The 7,790-nt window shown below is 32.6% G+C and overlaps 1 long non-coding RNA gene across 1 annotated transcript in view; it reads left to right on the forward strand.

The window, feature by feature from the left end:
• Positions 1 to 6,859, forward strand: part of LOC141728351 (uncharacterized) — a 54,320-nt gene extending 47,461 nt beyond the window's left edge. Inside the window, exon 3 of the long non-coding RNA XR_012579277.1 lies at positions 6,779 to 6,859. This is a non-coding gene — a long non-coding RNA (uncharacterized LOC141728351). The remainder of the gene's footprint in view (positions 1 to 6,778) is intronic.
• Positions 6,860 to 7,790: the final 931 nt, after the last annotated feature.

A 7,790-nucleotide genomic window follows, 5' to 3' on the forward strand; every position in this document is an offset into this window, starting at 1 on the left:
CGGTAGAGGGTTTTGGTTTTTTTTCCTAATTGCTTAAAATCTTAAAATAATATCATCTGAAACATCTTAAGAAGCATTTTTAAAACTCAGTGGATTATTCAATTTTTTTACAGGTGCTTCTCCTAATGACATGTAATGTTTCTTAATTTATGTTATTATTAACTCCAGAAGAGCAAGACTGTATACTTGCTGAATCCAGTCATAAAAATTTTAAAATCAGTTATCAAAGTCATCATGGACACAGACAGACATAAAAATATTTATACATATTTAGAGAAAGATAAATTAGTAGTTTCTTTTTTAAGTATTATTAAGAAAAAATTATTTGGTAAGATTAAAAAAACTGATAAACTACTCCAAAGAGGCAAGTTTCTGTAAATTTTTTTACCACACAGACTGTGTAATATGAGGAAACATTTCAGCCATAATGGCCTCGGAGGACTTCAACAGCTTATCTCTCATTTTCATCTTGTAATGGCTGTTTTGAAGCGCACTAATCAAATGAATTAATGGCAAAAGGTAAGTGTAAACATTGCAATTCAACAAATGTTTTTTTAACCATCATAACAATTTATCAACTAACAGCAATTAATTTTAACACGCAAATTTTCCTCTTTCTTGCTCCTTTCTTCATCTAAATCTCCATTGTCCATAAAATGAGGAATAAAATGTTCCCTAAAATTGTATTTTGAAGAGAAATTAAAATTGATTGCCAGAAGTCTCAAGGGAGGCAGTATTTCTACATCAAGGTAATGAAAACTTCTTCTATAACATCACAATTTACAGCCTAAATTTATAGTTCATTATCTAGGATAATTGTAATGAGTAGTAAAAATGTGGGTTTACTGGGTATAATACCAAGGACTCCAAGTTTCTAGGTACCCAATTCCAATCCACTGCTATTATAGCCTTGGATAATGAACTTAATTCCTTAAGAGACTGAATTCTAGTCTACATAATTTTTGTAATTTTGGTCTTTTCCTTTTGACTAGAAGCAGATATAAGTGAAAATGTTTCTTTAATGAGAGATTCAGAAACTCTTGAATCTGTTCTCACAACTGTTTGAAGGGCAGTGACTTGTGTGTTATTCAAAATCAGGAAAGCAGAAGTAGATTAACTGGTAGAAAACCAACACACTGAGGAGCACAGGACAAAAGGAAGAAGTAGAGGTAGAAAAAGAAAGAGGGAAGAACAGAATTACAGATGACAAAAGATTTGATGACAAGTCTCACGATTTTGAACTGAATTTTACTTTTTTAATTACTTACTGGTTGAACTACAGGCATAAGGAGTATAAAGGATAAGTAAACTTTTATGTTTTGGGGTGGGGAAGGAATTAGATCTGCAATTCTGTACTCAAAGGCACTGAGATGAAAAAAGATTAAGCTTGGTATATTACTAACAGGAAGGAAGTTAAGTGAAACATAGCATCAGAACTGAGCAGAATTCATTAAAAGTAGATAGGAGGTACTAGTACAACTGAACGGAAATATAAATTATTTCAAAACTCTATGTCCCTGTTCAACCTATAATTTTTTTCTTCTGTGCTTTTGAATTATGACAGTAAGGGTCTCTTTTTTTACATTATAGCTTAATGAAACATTTTATTCAAATTGGTATATTTAAATTCATGAATATGTAGGAATCCACTCCAAAACACTGTGAGTTATAGCTGAAAGGACAACAAATTTTCACAAAAATTGCAGTACAGAGAAGAGCAACTAGAAAAATTCTCATTTACAAAACATGTAATTAGAACTTCCATGTAATTGCAATACCAAATCCTCGAGGCCACCCAAAGACACCCCTGCTCATGTATCTGAAATTATACTTGTAAAATTGTTTGTCTGTTCAAATTTTTCCTGCCTATTAAATTGTCACATTATAATAAAAAAGCTAGAAGGGGAACGTCTTAATTAATATCCATTGAAATGAGAACTGTTAATGAATTCTTTTAGAAGGTCATTTCTAAATTTTCACACTAGGGTGGAAGATAGAGACAAAATAAAGAGACATTGACTTCAGTTTGTCACTGGAGCCTTCGTTTCAGGGCTCCCTGCTGTTCAGGGTTCACTATGTCAAATATGTCTATGTTTTGAGATGAAAAACTAAACCTGATTTTACCAAGAAATACGTTGAAAAAATATTTCAGGCTTGGAAATCACAGACTTTCATTATGAAAATTTGCATCCTCTTCAGTCCCAGATTAATATTTAGGAAATGTGACCTGAAAACTATGAGTATAGTGCTGAAATGGTGAGCTACTCCTCAGGTATGAGTGTCCAAGCTGTACAATGTTAGTATGGCCTGTAACACAGATTTGCCTTCTCCAGGGATCACATGTTCCCGAGTTATTCCTGATCAGTTTTTCACAGATGTCAAGAGTTAGAAGCCACTGCAATAGATGGCATAGAAAAGTCTTTTTTGGAGAAGGAGAAAGTTTATTAAAGTGGGTATAAAGAGTGCTATGCCATTTCACAAGGTCCAGAGAACGGGCTTTGGCCTTATTTAATTTGTGATTATGGACGTGGTATTCACATAGCCAAACTAATTTAATGTGACTGTGTATATTAAACTGAGGTATAGTATGTACCTTGTTAATAAAACTAATTTTCAGCATAGACAGCACAGATTAGACTGACCTAAAATCCTTAATGAGCCCCAGGGTACCTTACTGTTCAATTATATTAAAAAAAAAGGAAAAAAAAAAAGAAGGTAAAAAATTAGCCCAAGAATTTGATTGCTTTCTTAAGATAATGCACTGCCTTCATTGACTCCAGAAGCAGCCTATAAATTTCTATCACTGTCAATTTAGGCACCTCCAATAATGGTCTGCTGTTGTATGATATAAATCAATACTGACATCCATTTCTGCAATGTTCAACCATTAAAATAAGCTCAAGTTTTCTTATTTTTCAAATGGTGCTGTTGGTCCCAGAGATATTTCTGAGTTTACTCTTGAGGAAGCTGCATGAGTAAAATATACATTTTTGCTGTATCAGCTAATGCAGGAGATGCCAACAAGCAAAGTCTTTGCATCTGGAGGGCTGCAAATCTGGAGCAAACTCAGACGAAGTATAAAAATACGAAGTTCACCTCTAAATTGAAAACTTAAATTATTTAACAGTTGAAAAAAGAAAAAAAGTTCCTTCCTTTTGTTTGAAGTACATAGCAGAACTCTTGGTTATAGTTTCATAAAAACTTCCTTTTGTGCCAAAAGAGATAATAACATCAAATCTAAAAAAAAAAAAAAAAACAAAAAAAAACAAACACACCAGAAACAAATAGCTTTCTGCATTGAGAAAGAAGGAAGTGTATTCAGTGAAGTTTTGTGGATGTTTCTTCCTTTTGTTTTTTCTGAACCTGCTCTGAGGCAACAAGGTGTAGACAACCCTTCTTCACCAGGATGTTGGACCAGGTGACCTCCAGAAGTTCCTTTCAGCCTCAACCATTCTGCGATTCTTTAACTTGTTACAAATTATGATGCAACTATTTTTGTAGCTTTTGTACCAGCAGCAATATTAGTAAAAAAAGCTGTACTTTCATTGTCTGGTGCTTATTTCATTAAACTCTGTCATAGCACAATAAAATGGTGGTAATTTTGAGGGCAAAAGGAAGTTGATATGCTTAGAAAACCCCGTATGATAATATGGAAAAGTTTACATATTATCATTATTCTGTTGAAATATTTACTTAATGCCCAAAATAACATAAGACAAATGAAAAAGCACCTGCTTATGCTCAATATTTATAAAAAAATGCTTCAAAAATACTAACCATTCACAGCTTTGTGAAATTTTTAAAAATGCAATAGAACCTAAAATGTATTTAAGTATTTTGACATTATTTAAATGTATTTGCTCAATTGATTTATTATTTTTCTAGAATAATTTCTTTTTCTGGAAAAAATTATTTTGGCCAAGGAACATTTGGACACAGAACTTTAAATTTCAGAGAAGAGTAATTGCTCTATCAGTTAAAATACAGAGGACACAAAGGAATCTTTTCCCAATTATCAGAGCATTCTGAGATTAAATATACTGCTCTACATTTATCTAAAAAGTTTTCAACATATCACTTTATATTCACAGTTATCATCCTAATTTTAGGTACTAAACAAATTGTCACACTTTATGCAAACACCGTCACCTACTCTAAGTTGCGGCAGGTTTCTATGAAAAGACAGAATTGGTAAAAACTTTGGTTTTTACCTAAAACCACAAAAAAAAAAATCAAAGCAAAAAATGAAAACTGTTTTATTTTCTAATTTTCTACTGTGCCCATAGCAGACATAAGAAATGTCAAACATCAAATTTGTCTTAAGAAACCCAGATTTTTACTACCTGCATCTGCAAATATATCCAGTATTAAATAACCAGTACTTTCTTTTTAGCAACTGAAACATTGTAACAGGAAGTTTTCCAGTTAGGAAACTCCAAAATATGAGTGAAAATATATTAATATTCATCTGGTACTTTACATAATCTCCTAAAAATGTTATAATTTTGTCCAGATTAGGTAAAAATGTGAAATACATTCATAGTTTCATAGATTTAAACTCAGGTCTGAGGCAGCCTCACAGATTCATTTTCATGTAGTGCTATTGGAATTTGTAAACCTGCCTTCTTCTAGAAACAAGCATTATTTCTAAGTATTATATAGCTTCTGTCATGGTTATGCAATTATTGACTTCCTCTTCTGTAAGAAGGGTCAGTTTTCATTCTCTTGGTGCTTGACTAAATCCTTAACTACTTGTAAGGCAGCTGAATTTCTGAAATTAGGTTTGTCACAATGTGGCCTTTACATTCTATATAAACACAGCTTAGTGTTTTCTAATAATTTATAACTGGGGTTAAAGCAAAGAACTTGTTCTTTGGGAGCAAGTAAAACTAAATTATTCTTCTGAGACAGTAATAAATGTGGACGTATCTGGAGTAAATTCTGTTTGTCAGGATGACGATGACAGGAGCAAGGAGAAAGAAAGATCTCTCTTTAGTGGATTACACAAAGGTATTGAAATAGAAGAACATGTGTGATTTGTTTATTCTATTTTTCTCCTTTTTGTCTTTATTACACTTTTTACCACAATAACAAAATAATTTTTCCAGTTATGTTTTGAAAGACTTTAAGAAATATAAATCTGATGAGATATACCCATGCCACTATACAAAAGAAAGTTCATGGAGATTCTCCAGCTTTGTGGCAGGTGCCATGACCAGTAGGAAGGGGTGTTCATTACAAATTCTTATCAGGCTGAGCAAATACACCAGACCATGTGTCAAGGACTATTATGCTTTTGTCATGCAGTGCACTTTGGTAATTTCTGAGTTCCCATCACAAACTCCTCAGAGGTGCTGGCTCAGAAGCCACAACAAAATACACAAAAGGTGCTGCCTAACAAGCCCCAGCACACACCTCCACAGTCTCCTCATTCCCACAGTAGTGCTCAGTATAGAGTATGAACAAGAATATGACAGCTGTTCTTTGTCCAGGAGATCCCCAGGGAAAAAGACAAATGTCTCTAGCCCTCAGATTCCATGGTGGTCCTACCATATCAGTGGTCAGGAGCTAGGGTGATGAGACAAAGTGACACAGGCATTTGCTTTTCCACCAAAGGTTTTATAGCACAAGACTCTTCCAAGGTGCTTTTACAGCATTAAAATGCTTCTTGACACAATGACTGAAATTACATCATGTAATATTAGCTATTAGTGTGACTTTTAGAAAATTTAGAAGCCAATCTTTTAGGTTTTTTGAGGAACCTTGGAGAACACTCACAGCCTTCAAATAAGAAATGGGTAAATATTTTAGTCTTTTAAACTGAAATTTGATGTACCAAAAGAAACAATAAAAGAATATGAAAGTTCCTCAAATAGTATCTAAATGTGGAATATGGATTTAGTTTTGAGCTCATAGTACATAAAATGTTATGTACTCTTGCAGTAATGTTTCCAAGAAAATTATGTTTCATAGGAGTGTAGTCACAGATCAGACACAAGACTTCAAATAATGGTCTTTATGGTGAGAGGGGAGAGAAAATCTAGAAACTGTGATCTTGACACTTTTTATTAACATATTAGAGTTTATATTTTTATGCCTTTGCTGCACTAGTTCAATGGATGCATTTTAAAAATTCTTCCCAACAGAAGCATAAAACGCTACTTGCAAATTCTTTTCATTGTTAATTCCTTAATTGTTAATGTAACTCAGACTACATTAAAAACTAATACAATAATGAGATATTAGTTATTAAAATTAATTTGATACGTATCAAAGTATCATATTAACATTAATACCTTGTGCTTTAATTAAGCTCATGAAAGCCAGTACAAGATAAAGATGAAATGAGCAAACAACATTATCTAATAGCATTCCTGTTGGCAATCTAATAGCATTTTCTTCTGACCATTTAGGAGCATGTTTTCTATAGAAGTCATTCTAATTGCTCCAGATAACTGAAAAGCTAGTTGCAAAAATCAATTGGTAAAATCCTGCAACCTGTGTAAAATTTTGTGCATCAAAAGAAAAGGAAAGCTCATATTTATATCAAATCTCTATTTCATGGTCTTTGGCACTTTAACACATAGTTTTCAGCATTTCACTGTCATGAGAAATTGCAGTAAATTTTATTATATTGCTTGGTTTAAAACATTTTTGTACTTTTTTCATGTTGTTTGGAACATTTTTGTGATATGAGTTGAAATAAGTATAGGTACATGAGACCCAGATCAACATGACACTTTTCTAGCAAGCATTTTACCATTTGTTTTCTTTCCAGCATCCAACTTTCCAAGTACAGCCATAAGGGCATTTAACTGAAGGTGAAGCTAAAAGAGCAGGAAATGGTGAAGATATCTGGTCAAGGTACAGTATACAGACTGAGCAAAAATGTTAAAAAGTCTCACTTTAGAAATTTAAACGTCAGTCTATGAATGGAATAAAAGGTATACAGCATCTTTTGTATGGTGTTCAGCAAAACCAGGACAAGTCTAGGGACTTAAAAATCATTCATTGTTCAAATTCTTTTCAAGTTCAAGCTCTAAAAGTTTTGGAAGCCAAAGCTTAATAAAAAGCCAGTAGAAGACCAAGTACCCCAGCTCTTCTAGAGGTCCCAAGTCCTGATAGGCTTTTGTCATTACTTATTCTTATTTTGCAAGAATGAAAAATTCCTTTAGTGCAGCATATTTTGAAAGCTGCCAGAATTTCTGCTAAAAAACAACTCATTAGCACAAATAAGCAAAACAGGGATAGAATTTGATATGGAATCATACAGAGAATTTAAAAGTCTTAAGAGACTCTCTTGTCAGATTTCTTGCATCGCTTTGCTGTCTGGTATATTTGTATACAGACACGCACACACTTGCACACACAGAGATATTCTTCTAACAAAGTTTTGATTACCTAATCTCTTTACTTTGAAAATCTAGCTGTATAAAAAATAATCTTCTAACTGGTCCAGAGATAGTAAATGAAATGTTATTCTTTTCTTTCTTTTTTTTTTCAATTTCTAAAAATTCATTTCTATAGGATATATGATCTTTTGATTATTTTGGACAGAAATTATTTAATTCAAATGCATATACTAGACCATGACTTATTAATTTTAGTTGACATGTATTGATAAGATTTTTCATCTATAACAGTGTTAAGAACAGCAAAGTACATAGTTATTATTCACTCTAAATTGTCTCTAAGAAAAATAGAGTTTGGTGGTAAAAGACTTCCTGATTCTGCACTGTGCTTCATTTTAGTGAGAAGTTACAAAAGAAAATTCCTAAAAATCCCTAGTA

Source organism: Zonotrichia albicollis, chromosome 2 (genome assembly GCF_047830755.1).
Source record: "Zonotrichia albicollis isolate bZonAlb1 chromosome 2, bZonAlb1.hap1, whole genome shotgun sequence".
NCBI classification, from domain to species: Eukaryota; Metazoa; Chordata; class Aves; order Passeriformes; family Passerellidae; genus Zonotrichia; species Zonotrichia albicollis.